Source organism: Vulpes lagopus, chromosome 10 (genome assembly GCF_018345385.1).
Source record: "Vulpes lagopus strain Blue_001 chromosome 10, ASM1834538v1, whole genome shotgun sequence".
Taxonomy (NCBI): domain Eukaryota; kingdom Metazoa; phylum Chordata; class Mammalia; order Carnivora; family Canidae; genus Vulpes; species Vulpes lagopus.
The window spans coordinates 71,227,690-71,242,082 of record NC_054833.1 but is presented as its reverse complement, the minus strand read 5'-3'; the positions used below and the strand labels follow the sequence as shown (position 1 = coordinate 71,242,082).

The following is a 14,393-nucleotide window of genomic DNA, read 5'->3' as shown; positions in this document are numbered from 1 at the left end:
TCTTGAGCATGTCTCTGTACCAGTGCTGTGCCAAGGGGCTTCCCATGCCTTGTTTCTAGTGCTCCCAGCACTAGTGGCAGGAAGGATCACCATGAGCATTTTACAGATGGGGAGAAAAGGTCACACAGGTGAGAGGTGGATCCAGTCTAGGCTGAATTCCACGCCGAGGCCCCTTCCTCGACATCATGCATAATTCTTGTTTCAAGTTTGTGTATTTGAAGGCATCTCTTAAATTCTACTCAGTTTCCTCATTGATTTTTCATATGCTGCTTTCCGTTGCTCTCAGGACACACTGTGACTGCATCTTTATGAAAGCTATAGATCGATGAATATAAAACTGCACAGAGTACTCTGGTTGAGATGTGAGTATTGCAGAGACTTCCTTGAGTCTTTTATTAATGACATTTATTCTTAAACAGTAACAGTAGCATATTAATTAAGACATATGTTTAGGTAAATTTAACTCCTGGCTTTAACACTGACAAGCTGTCAGACTCTGGGCATTTTACTTCCTGAATTACTAGTTTTCTCACCTATAACAAGGGGGTGATGATGATGCCTACTTTTTAGAATTGTTATGAGAATTGATCTAATACATGTAAAAAACTTAGCATGATGCTCAGTGCTATGCTCAATGAACAGTAAATATTATCATTTCTTGATTTGCAGTAAACCCACATTCTGGGGGATGAAGTTAGGCTTCACCTGTACCATGTTTATAAATTTGAATCTTAGATATAAATTTAAAACATTAAAAAAATCTATATTGAATTTCATCATGGATGGATTCAACCAATAGTTCCAGCTTGAATCTTGTTTCTGTCGTTTGATGATTTAGTAATGCCTTCTAGTTTTGTGTTGCCTGAAAATTGGTAAACATATTTTCAGCATTTCATCCAAGTTGTTGCTTGAAGTGATTACATAGTGAAGTTTATGTTCCCATGTAGTTAACTTACTGTTCTGTTGGTTCCCATTTACTTGCTTCCACTGCGATTTTCCCCACGCTTTTGTATCATACACTTGTTATATTCCCTGTGATCCCTTGGGTTTTAAGCTGCCTCTGACCTATGATTCCATAGATCTCCTGATATTGACATAGCAGAATCTATTAACCGATTTCTAGAGTAGAAACCAGACACCTGGGGTTCACACTAGCCTTTCCATCCGTGCACTTTAAGCTCTCTGTGGCTCTGTTTTTATACTTATAAACCTGAGCAAATATTTGCCCTTTCCTTCTTTCCAGTGCCATGGAGAAGATGAAATAAATAATTATAAAAGAACATTGTGTTCTTCAAAAAATGGCAGCATACCATTTACAGATAAATTCCTCATCTAGTTACTACCAAAATAGCTAAACAACTAACTGTTGGCAAGAGCAGCAAGGCAGCATAGATGACGCCAAGACTGTGTGTTTGTCATCTGCATTTTGCTCAGAGACCCAGACTCATTTAAAGCTTCATGACACACATACCTCTGACAGGCTCAGCTCCTTCATTTCCTAGTCCATAGGCAAGTAGAGGTAGGTAAATTGAGGATAGTGAGGTGGGTAAATTGAAAGCACCAAAGTAGGCAAATTGAAGGTAGCAAGAAACAGATAATCATTTTAAAAGAAAAAGAGAGGGGTGTCTGGGTGGCTCAGTTGTTTAAGCATCTGCTTTGGGCTCAGGTCTTTATCCCAGGATGAGCCCCGCATCTGGCTCCCTGCTCAGCTGGGAGCCTGCTTCTATTTCTCCCTCTCCCTCTCCCTCTGCTGCTGCCTCTCCCCCAGCTTGTGCTCTCTCTCTTTCTCTCTCAAATAAATAGATAAAATCTTAAGAGAGAGAGAGAGAGACAGAGAGAGAGACAACAGAACTACAGATTAGAGACTTGAGAAGTACACAGATCTGAGACCATTAAGGACAGGGGAAAACAGCCTTAAACAGCTGAGGAGATTCCAAGAACATCACTGGATTATAATCTAGTACCACCACTGATATTCAAAATGATCATTGATTTCTCTGTTGGATCTCTGTGTTTTCAGGTGTGTGCAGCCTTCTTTCTGCTCTTTTTTGGAAGCAGCACTGTGACTGTCCTTTGGAAAACTACCTTTCCCGGGTTGTACTCTGTTTCAGAGGAGCCGTCGCTCAAGGTGCCCTCTCTGCTGCTGCACAAGTTTGAGCATCTGATCTGAGCAGATCAGTTGCTTATTGGGCAGGAGTTTGGATGTTGAGCCAGGTGACTCACACCTGTTGGGGCTGCTTGATCCTGGGGTCCCAAACTTTATTCTTCCCTTCCACACAGACCCTTGGAACTGCATGATCCCTGACCTTCTCAAGATTGGTTATCCAATTTTCCTTTAATTTGAGGAATACTCTGAAACACTGCAGTAAAATATTTAGCTTAGGGGCATCTGGGTAGCTCAGTCAATTAAGCATCTGACTCTTGATTTTTAGCTCAGGTCATGATCTCAGGGTCATGAGATCAACCCTCGAGCCAGACTCTGTGCTGGAAGTGGGGCCTGCTTAAGATTCTCTCTCTCCCTCACTCTGCCCCTCCCCAACCCTGCTCCCCTGGTTGACCGAACACATGCTCAGGCTCTCTCTCTCAATCTCTCTCTCTCTCTCTCTCTCTCTCAAAAACAAACAAAAAAAATCACTTAGCTTAAGTTAGCCAAAAGCATTTTTAGGCTGCTCACAGTTTGTGATCCAGAACCAACACGGATTCATTAAAGAAAAGGCTCAATTTTGTTCCATATGCAGTTAAAAAGCCACAGATATTTGTAAAAAACATTTAAAATATTTCCATCCAACTCTGTTAAAAGAAATTTTAAAACCTTAGCATTAAATGGCCATTTTCATTCTAAAGAATTTTCGAATTTCCAAACCACACCAGATAAATGAGTTGTGATTGTGTACACACCCAAGAGTGATTGCATTCTAGTTAAGCTTGAGTATATCTTGCTTAAGTCTGTCTCCGCATGGCTCTGGTTAGCTCCTTGTTAAAATGATGACTGATGTCATAAAAATGGCCCAAGGTTACATTTAAAATGGAAAACCTTCAGTCGTGGTCCAAATACTGTGAACATTCAGCAAATATCTGCAGCTGTGTTCTGGGATAAAGCAGTGAGCAAGGTGGAGCTAATGGTCAAATAGCCCAGTGAATGTGTACGGAATGAAAGGAGCCTTTGCTTGAAATATGCTCATTGCCCATGACTCTGGCCTTGTATTTCTCCTGCCTAGAAAATCTAATATCTGACCTTTAACCACATCCTTTACCTATCTTTTCCCCACATATCCCATTCATTTTTCAAGATCCAGATCAGATACCTTGATCTCCACTAAGCCTCTCACAATAATAACAGTGATGGTAACTAAACATTTACTGTGCAGGACTCTAACTTCTTTACTTGGACTACATTATGTATTTCTCATAATGCCCTCTGAAGTATTTATGTATGAAGCCTTAGTAATCTAACTGATGGGATTTTTGGAAGATTTATCACTTGAAATACTGAATTTGGTATGTTCAGATTATTGGGATCTAAAATATAAAGTGGGAAGGAAACAATTTTATACCTGTTATGCATCAGAATTGCCTGGGGGAATTTTTTTTTTTTTAAATAGAGATGCCTAAGTACATCCTTCTCAAAAATTCCAGTTAATTAAAAATACACAAGCACGCACATTTGGAACACAGCACAAATAATGATCCCAAAATCCTACCTTCTTAAGATAATCACAAATAGCACTTTGTGTATTTCCATTTGGTCTATTTTGTAGCTCTAAAATTGTAAACATTATATGGAGTTAAACATGGCCTTATCATTGAGAACTTCCCTGACCACCTTATTTAAAACTATAACTTAGGTCCATTTCCTTCCCTATTATGCTTAACTTTTCTCTGTAGAATTTCTGACCTTCTACTTATTGATATTTTAATTCATTTATTTTTCTCCCCCAGAGTAACCTATCTTCCTTTGCCTCACACCCCCTAGAATGTCAGCTCCAAAAGAGCAGAAAGTTTTATCTGCTTTTTTTTACTACAGTATCTACAGCCCTAGAAGAGTGCCTGGCACAGAGAGGATGTGGAAAATGAATGAATGAAATTGGCAAAATGCCCTCCAGAAATGCCATACTGTTTCCACTCCTACAGAAATGTTGACTGTGTCAGAGAAATATTTTTGGTGGGTAGGACTTTGAGGCACCAATCGAATGCTTCCAAGGCTCTTTGTAGATGGTGCTGAGAGTCAGGAGCCTTACAACACAAGAACAAAGTGTGGTTCCTGGGACTGCTAGGCCAATAGCACATGCCATACACAAAGGGAGATGCTATGCTGAAGGTACCACCTGCCCTAAAACAGGTTCAACAGGAAGATTTTTCAAAACATGTACCTGTGCAGCTATTGGTTTCAGGCCTTGAGCACCTAACTTGTATACACTACAAATTTTGAGACTTGTTCAGGACAATGTTCTGGTTCCTTTGGTTCGCATATTTCTACCATCCAGATTGCCTAATTTTTGAACTTTTTATGAGCAGAGTACTGCTTTCAGTGCTGTTTAGTCATTTCCCATGGCTCTCTATACTTTAGAGTAGCTTTTAAAGTTACTTGGGCCATTTTGGGTAGAAGACATTGGATGACAATTTTGTGCAACTACATAAATGGAAGGTTTCTTGGTATTATTAATGTTCAAAATATGCAATCTACACTCATATTATTCAACTGGAGATTGTTTTGAGGTCATTTTTTAATTATAGAATTTCCAAATCAGAAAGTATATCTGAAAATAGAAAGCTGGAACTAAGTACATCCAAGAGCATGAAGGACTTTTTTTTGTTTGTTTGTTTGTTTTTAAGATTTTATTTATTTATCTGAGAGAGAGAGAGAGAGAGAGAGAGACAGCACAAGCAGGGGACAGAGGGAGTGGGAGAGGGACAAGCAGACTCCCTGCTGAATGGGGAACCCATTGCAAGGCTCCATCCCAAGACCCTGAGATCATGACCTGAGCTGAAGGCAGATGCTTAACGACTGAGCCACCCAGGCACCCTGAACATGAAGGGCTTTTTATAAGAAGTAAGAGGGGCAACAAAGTGTAGGGGGAGAGCACCAGGGCCATGACCCCAGATCTGATCTGCCCATCAGAGACTAGCCTGCTAGTCCCCTACTTAGTTGGGAAATGGGCCTGCTCATCCTAATTCCCAAGCTTTGTTATGTGGAACTATAGATATGTGAATCACAATGAAAATTGTAATGTTTATTCAATTGAAAAAGCTGCATTAATTTTCTTAAATGCTGGAGAATGATGGTAGGTTGGTAGAAAGAGGGATTCTGAAAGACTCTGGAGCTTATTTTCCCAAATTGTTTTGCATGGCATATTACATCAGTGACATGTTTAGTCAGCTTTTGATGATGGCTAGCCTCAATATCTCAGTGGCTTATCCCCCATATACATTTATTATCATGCTCAATGTCTTCAGTTCAATCACAGTTCAGCTGGTCTAGGCTTGGCTCCACTGCATACTCAGCATCAAAGTTCTGGTCACCATGGCTTGTTTCCAAGCTACTGGTTGGGTTCAGATCTTCTCTATGTATCTGCCATCAGTCTAGTACAAGTGGCTAACCAAGACAGGTTCTCCCAGAAGATGCAGAAGTGAGAGAGAGAAACCGATCTGCACCAGAACATCCAAGGCCTCTAATGTTCCATTGACCAGAGCAAGTCACATGTCCAACCCCAATGTCAATGACGTTGGGAAGGATACTTCATTGACAGCGGAGGCAGAAGAGGTGAATATTTGCTAAACACTAATCCAAACTTTCTCAGACATCTTTAAAAAAAAATAGGAACATGCTTTAAAGAGCTTAGAAATTTCTTAGATGTTCCCAGTATATAATGACATATTAAAGGTTGTAAGAACTCCTATTGTAAATAAAGTTGTCTGGTTTTGCTTAGCATAGTGATAACCAAATTTATGTGACCATAGTAATTTTTACCTATACTTTACAAAACCCTTTTATACTTCATGAAACTGGATTTTCACTCAATACATTTTGGTAAATGCTTTTCTCAAGTGTGCAATTGATCAATTGTCAAATGTACTCGCTCTAGACCATACAGACCTTTCTTTGACTCTTGGCTCTAGAACAACTTAAAGTGTCTGGTAGTCTGACTGAGAGTTCTCATGATGAGTTTCTGCACAAACCTGGTTAAAAAAAAAAAATTCTACCATCGTGGTCCTGACTTAGGAAATATAGAAGATAAAGCCTCTCAAACTAAGTATGTACTATATGTTGGCTAATTGAATTTAAATTAAAAAAAAAAAGATAAAGCCTCCTCCTGGTAGAAGAAATTATTAATGTATGGAGAAGAATAGTGTGTTGGTAAGAAAGAGCCTAGTGATTTGAAAGAAGGGTGTTAGGGCCTGAATGTTTATATGGCTGCCCCCCCCCCCATTTATATGTTGTCTTTGCCCCCAATGTGAAGGTATTGTGAGGTAGGGTCTTTCAGAAGTAATGAGGATTAGGTGCAGTCACCAGGGTGGGACTCTGATGAGTGGGATTGTGCCCTTACAAGAGAGCCTGTGTTCTCTCTCTGCTCTCCACCATGTGAGGACATAAGCAGTGGGCAATTTGTAATCCAGAAGGGGGCCCTCATGGGAACTCAACTGTGCTAGCACCTGATCTTGTATGTACTTCCAGCCTCCAGAACTGTGAAAAATAAGTACCTGTTGTTCGTAAGCCGCTCAGGCTGTTGTATTTTGTTTTAGCACCACAAGTTAAGACAGAGGGGAAGAAACTCAGGGAGGAAGCAAGAAAGAGGGAAAAAAGAATGCACTGCAAAAACATATTTGATCTGAGCTGCCTGAGGACAAATAGAACTTTGTGTTAGGTTCTTGTCCCAGGCCCAGTTCTACTTTGTGGGATTTAAAGATCTATGTTTGTTTAATATAAACAACTTTGGATAAAAGAGCTCTGTTCCCAGGAGATGCAGGAAGCTGCATTGCTGTAGGTTCCACAGAATCTCAGTATGTCAGAGCAGGAAGGATTTTGAAGATTATGTATCCGAACACTACAATTTTACAAATGAGAAAGTTAAGGCACAGAGAGGAAAGGAAAGCTCAAAATTATTCAGCCAGAAGAGATAGAAATGTACCTACATCTCACAGCTCTCAGAACAGGACACATTTCACAAGAACAACTATGTTATTAAATAATAATAGTGATAATGATAACACCTACCACTGGTGAAGCACTTATTACAGCCATGCATGGTTCTAAGTACCTTATGTGGATTGTTTCTTTTATGTGTCATAATGATCCAATGAGGTAGATATCCTATGTCTATAGGAGGACATTGGAGCACAGAACAGCTAATAAACTTGCCCCCAGGGTTACCTGCAAAGAAGTGACAGAGACAGGACACATCAAAATAATTTTCAAAGCCACATCTGGCATATACCAGTTCTTGTTCCAGAAGTAGGGCAATACTGAATGCCCTCATTCACTCAAACAGAAAATGGGTTTTAAGACATGTTTCTCAATCTTCCCTGTATCCACCAGCAAACTCAAGCATCATCTTCTCATGCCAAATAGGCACTAAACTACAAATCCCCTGAAACAACTGGGGAGAAATAAGAATTAGCAGTATTCACTGCATTCCCAGGAATACTGCTCTGAAGGTTTGAGTTGAAAGGAAGAAACTTGGTCTTAGTGGGTACTTAATCAGTTCAGATGACTCAAAACAAAGCAAAGCAAGACAAAAATCTCAGGTGAGCAGAATTGTGGAGTTGTGTGAGTGGAATATGTTAACCATGTAGAGTGGAGGCAGGCCAGACAGAGGGAAGTTGACTAGAAGCTAGATTTTGGAATGAGAGCAGTGCCAGTGAGTCTGCCCATCAGTCACAGATGTGAGAAAAGTAGTCAACATCCACAGCAGTGGACAACAGGTAGGACCAAGGGGAAATCCATGTACCCTACCTTTTGGAACCTGGAGCTTGACTGGGTTTTGCCTTGTTCAAGAAGAAGTAAAGAAGAAAAAGTAAATTGAAATGGTCCCTTGGGTGGAAAAAAATACTGTGCAACAAAGAAAAGAAGCAATATGGAGCAGACTTGGGAAGAGTACACATTTCAAAACAAGCAGCTCTGGGATCCAAAAGGATATTTAAGAAAGAGTTTCATCCTCAGAAAAGGACAAGAAGATATGGCATCTGTGCCCGAGGGGCAGAAGGCCCTCAGCGCACTGAACTGGATGGAGACAGATGTGTTAAAGAGAGGCTGCAATAAAGCCAAGATATAATGGAAGTAGGATAAAAGACCCCACACTTCTGGAAACAAACTTAAAAAAGAATATTGGTGCCAAGTTAGCCTTGTAACAAATGGCAGTTTAAAAGGAAATGACAAAATACCTACAAGTGAATGATAATGAAAACATTTGGGATGCCTGGGTGGCTCAGCGGTTGAGCATCTGCCTTCGGCTCAGGGTGCATGATCCCAGTCCCGGGATCGAGTTCCACATCAGGCTCCCTGTGAGGAGCCTGCCTCTCCCTCTCCCTTTGTCTATGTCTCTGCCTCTCTCTCTGTGTCTCTCATGAATAAATTAAATAAAATTTTTAAAAAAGATACTGAAAGCATTTTTTATCAAACTTTGCGGGAAGTAGCCAAAGCAGAGGAAATTTATCAATTTGAGTAGGTTTTCTGAATAGAAAATAGCAATACTGAGAAATAAATTAGCAAACATCTTAACTTCACCTGGAAAAAGAAGAGTGAGCTAACAGAAGAAAAAAAAAGCCACCAACCAACAAAAAACAGGAAAGAATATCATGTAAAAATAATACAAAACAGAAAAACGATAGAGAAAATTGGCAATACCCAAATATGATGCTTTGACTAATAACAACCATAACAATATTAACAAAAGAGCTAATATTTAGCACTGACTAGCACTGTTTTAAATGATTTATTTATGTTCACTCATCTAATCTCCGTAACAACCCTACAACGAGGGTAGTGTAATTATCTCCATTTTACAAAAGAGGAAAATGAAGCGGAGAGAAGTTATAGCCTGTCAACAGTTATACAACTAGTTATTGCGGAGCCACGATCTGAACCAGGGGGTCTGGTTTACCCTTCAGAAGACAGAACCTCTATCAAGTCTGATAAGAAGAAAATCAAAGAGATGAGTAGACAAAATACACAATAAAAAGGGAGAGAGAAAAAAATATTTTGAACAACCAGCTTATATTTTGATAAATGTGTAAATCTGCATACTCGTTTGCTAGGGCTGCTATAACAAAATACCACTGATTGGGTGACTAAAAGGACAGAAATTCATTTCCTCACGATTGTGGATGATTGAAATCTAACATCAAAGTTCACCAGTTTGGTTTCTCCTGACTTCTGTCTTTGGCTTACAGATGCCTGCCTTCTCCCTGTGTCCTCACATCGTGTTTTCTCTGTGTGAGGGGATGCTTGCTGTTAAATTTCTCTGTGAGTCCAAACTTCTTTATATAGGGACACCAGTCAGATTGGATTAGGGCCTACCCTACGGCCTCATTTTAATTTAATCACCTCTTTGAAGGCTCTTTCTCCCAATAGAGTCACATTCTGAGGTACTGGGTGTTAGAGAATCAGCATAAGAATTTTCTGGGAACACAGTTAAGCCCATAATAGCCTAGAAAAGTGGATTGCAGTGGGGTGGTGGCGGGGTGGTGTACTACTGGCCTAAGGTAAAATAGAAAATTAAATACATCAATAACAGTATGGTTGTCAACCTTCTTCTTTTACTTTCCCACCCATCAATGAATTAAAACCCTGTTGGTTTTACAGGTGAGCTCAAACAAATTAATTTTCCAAGAAACAGAAAATCCCTTTCTGGAAAGAAAAAGCTAAGAAACAATTGACCAACTTATTTCATTCAGAAAGTAGGTAGAATAAGTGTAAAGAAATGATAGGCTTCATGTTTAAAACATAGGTACAAAAATGCCAAACAGCACACTTCAAAAAAAAACCCAGCAGTGTAAATAAGACCCTAATACATCTTGATCAAGTTCAATATATTTCAGAATATAAACATACTTTAACTTTGGAAAAGTCTGTTAATAAAATTGGCAACAGATTAGAAAAGATAAAAGATTTATCATCTCAATGTATGTAAGAATTTGATAAAATTCAATATCTATTCATACGCTGTTTTTATTTTTTAAAGTAATCTCTGTGCCCAACATGGGACTTGAACTCATGATCCTGACTGAGGTCAAGAGTTGCATACTGAGCCAGCCAGGTGCCCCCTCAATGTCTGTTCATGATTGAGGAGAAAACCTTATATAAAACTAGGGATAAAGTGAATTTCAGTGGTTTAGCACCACCTTCAGCCCAGGGTGTGATCCTGGAGACCTGGGATGTAGTCCCACATCGGGCTCCCTGCATGGAGCCTGCTTCTCCCTCTGCCTGTGTCTCTGCCTCTCTCTCTCTCTCTCTCATGAATAAATAAATAAAATCTTAAAAAAAAAAAAGTAAGAACAAGAACTCCAGAAACACTCAGCCAGAATACTCCACTCAGTCCTCTGTTTTAAGAGACTTAACCAAAATTAAAAACAAACAAACAAAAAAACCAAAAAAACCCCGAAAAGATATCTCCCCAAAACTTAAAGTAAGCTATACTTAATGGTATAACTTTAACACATGATCTTTCAGGTGTTAAAACTAACAAGAGAAAAAATAGTGTCAAAATTACAGAGAGAAAATTATAGTTATAAGGAATTTATATGATTATTTATGTAGAATACCTACACAATCTAGACATACGTTACTAAAATTGATGAAAAAGTTTAGATATGTTGTTGCATAAAATTTAATATACAAAAATCCATTGTTTTTCTATGGAACAGCAACAAAAACTTAGAAAATAGTTGAAATAGAAGCTTCTGGATGGCTCAGTTGGTTAAGCATCTGACTCTTGGTTTTGGCTCAGGTCATGATCTCAGGGTCCTGAGATTGAGCCCCACATTAGGCTCAGCATACTCAGTGTGCAGTCTGCTTGTCCCTTCCCCTCTGTGCCTCCTCTTCTGTTCGTGCTTTCTTTCTCTCAAATAAATAAGCAAGCAAACAAACAAACAAACAAATAAATATTTAAAAAAAGAAAATAGTTGAAATAAAAAGGTACAATTCTATTTTCAGTAGAAATTTTAAACGCATAACACACACATACATGCACAAACACACTACTGAAATATAACATTAAAAAATCTTTATGGAGAAAATTATAAAATTTATTAATAGAGGTTACAAATACCAGAATTAATAGCAGATAATAAGTAAACTATCTTGGATGTCTACTCAAATGGAACAATATATTCAATGGTATTAAAATAAAAATCTAAAAATGATTTGTGTTATCCTTGAGAGCTTGACACAACAAAGCTTGAAAGCTGGTTTTAAAATTTATATGTATCATTGAGGGACCAAGAATGACCAAAATAGTTCTGAAAAAGAAGACGCAAATCTTATTATAATGTTGTATTAAATAAGAAATGGGTTATTGGTGCAAGAACTATGAGACCAAGAGACCAATGGAACATAACAAATTAGATATATACCAGAAACTCATGGAAAAATGGAATGGTCAACAAATGTGTTGAAATTATTGAAAAAAAATGGAATTGTGTCTGTACTTCACAGTGAACATAAATATCCATTCCATATTGAGTGAAAATGTAAATGTGGAAGGCAAAGCCAAATAAAACTTTTAGGAGAAAGTATGAGGAAATATCTGTGACTTGGAGTAGGAAAATGTTATTTGGACAAGATCTAAAGAGCATAAACCACCAAGATTGATGAATGTAATTGCATTAATTAAGAGCTTTCGTTCATCAGGAGACACCATAGAGACAGCAGAAAGGAAAAGACTTGGAGAAAGTTAGATAGATGATAGATAGATAAATAGATATATAGATACTGTGTGTATCTGGCAAATGATTACATAATTGGTATTCAGAATATACAGTATTTGTACAAATCAATAAGAGAAGGCCAAAACCATGAAAATACACTCAGATTCATTAACAATTTTGGAAATGCAAATTAAAAACATAATGAGATAACCATTTCAGACAGAAGCCTGACACTTAAGATGCCTCAGAGAGAACATAGTTGAAGTAGAGCTATATTCAGTAGGTAGAACTACTTGGTTTAAGATTCGATTTAAAACTACTTGGGTTTAAACTCTTGTAATTTTATTATTTTTATTTATTTATTTATTTATTTATTTATTTATTTATTTATTTATTTTCAAAAGACTTTATTTATTCATTCACGAGAGACCCAGAGAGAAGGGCAGAGATATAGGCAGAGGGAGAAGTAGGTTCTTCGCAGGGAGTCCAATGGAGGACTCAATCCCAGGACCCCAGGATCGTGACCTGAGCTGAAGGCAGACGCTTAACCTCTTGTAGTTTTAATCAAGAGTTTTTCCAGTCCTATCACTCACTGACTATTGACTATAAATGATTTGCTTAACTTCCCTAAGTCTTAATTTCCTTATCTATACAACAGGCAGAGTAATAAAAAACACATGTGAAGTCCTCAGCAGGTTGCCTGGCACATAAAAGGATAATCAGTACAGGTTCATTGTTATGTAAATATTATAGCTAGTGTATGTTGAGTGCTCACTGCATTGGGCTAAGTGCCTCTTGAGTACGATTATCTCTTTTAATCATATGTGTTGTGATTATATTCATTTTACAAATGAGGAAACAGGCATAGATAGAGACAAGGGAGCTGGGACTCAAACCCACATCTCGTGGGCTCTGAAGTCTGCATGCAGAATTCAGCTGCATTGTCTCTCACTGTTACCACAGAAAGCCTATCTTAGGGTAGATACAGATGATCTTCAAGGTCACATAAATCCTTTATTGCCATCACATGCAGACACACATGGAGGCTAACCTATTTATTTCCCTTTCTGGTTAGAAGTTGTGTTATTTTTCAGTATTGTTCTAAAAACAGTTTAGTAACAATAGATCCTGTAGTGCCTCTATTACCAATTTGTACAGTTGGCCTACAACATTACTGATAAAAATGTTCTTTTGGAGCTGCTGTGGGTCTCTGAACATTTCTGCAATGCCATTTGTACAGAGAGTGCATCTGAGAAGAATGAGGGTAGAGAATAACATAATGAAGCCTATTGGGAAACCCTCTTTCTGGGCTAAACTGGAGGTTCAGATATGATATTATGTTTCTGAACTCTGTTCTCTGAAGCCCCATTTTGGAGTCTTAGACTTATAAAGGGCTTTAGCAAATACCTTGTTCCACCTTTTCTTCTCTGTCAGAATCACTGGCAATATTCCTGATAGTTAGCCCACTTGCTGTAGTTGGGCAGGGAGACGTATTTTCCTGGGAGTTTTTATTTCTGGACCCCACCAGTGGTTAAATAGCACATTCTTCTATCTTCAGGTCTTTAACTTTCATTCTCTGATGAATTCTGCCTTTTAGAGCAGCATAGAATAAGTGTATATTTTATACATGACAAATTGTTAAAATTTGAAGACAGTAATCAGGTTTCCTTTGTAAGGCAGGTTTCCTATGTGAGAAAATTGGGTCTCATTTAGTGCTCCATTACAATCACAGCATCTAGAACACTGTGGGAAATAAATAAGGTATTCATGAAATGTCTTGATGAATGACTTAATGAGTTTTCTCTTTTCTACGCTAGCAACTTCAGAGTCTTGAACAATTCTTCATGAGACAGGGCTTCCAGATTTCTCATTGACTTAGTGATCCATTCATGAACATGGTCTAGTTCCTTAACATCTTTCATAAAGTGACTGCAACATTGTGTTTCTTTGAATGGAAAACCAGAAATGTGACCATTAACTCTTCTCGAATGTGAGCTCCATGTGGTTGGGGACCTACATATCATGTATAAATACATAAATGAGTGGTTGAATGAATAAATGCTTAGGGACTTCTTTAGGTGATTACAGTATTATGTTTGACTGTACCATGGTTGGCCACAACTGGTTGGAATAAAGGTGAATATATGACTTTAACTGGGCCAATTAGATACCTCTCCTGGAGTGTGGAAGCCCTGTCTGAGAGAAGGGAGAGAAGCTGAAAGGCCCAGAATTGAGGCTGAATGTGGAGATGTGACTAGTCATAGCCTTATGGAGTGGAAGTAAGAGAAATAGTGCAGATCCACAGAGAGAGACACACCCCATGGCTGCAAGTGAACCACATGGCTTCCCAGCACCTGGCTCCAATTTACTCTGGGGGCAGCTGCCTTCATTTTGTGAGATCTCTGGATCTTTTTTTTTTTTTTTTTTTTTTTTTTTGTGGCGATCTCTGAATCTTTATGATAATTCCTGTCCCATTCTAATACACGGACACACGCACACAAATGCATACTCACATTGCATAGAACAGTTTA

General features: G+C 38.5%; 1 protein-coding gene across 1 annotated transcript in view; it reads left to right on the top strand.

The window, feature by feature from the left end:
- Window positions 1-306: 306 nt before the first annotated feature.
- Window positions 307-14,393, top strand: part of LEPR (leptin receptor) — a 132,448-nt gene continuing 118,361 nt past the window's right edge. The window contains exon 1 of the mRNA XM_041770513.1: window positions 307-362. The gene's annotated coding sequence lies outside the window, so the exon portion shown is untranslated. The remainder of the gene's footprint in view (window positions 363-14,393) is intronic.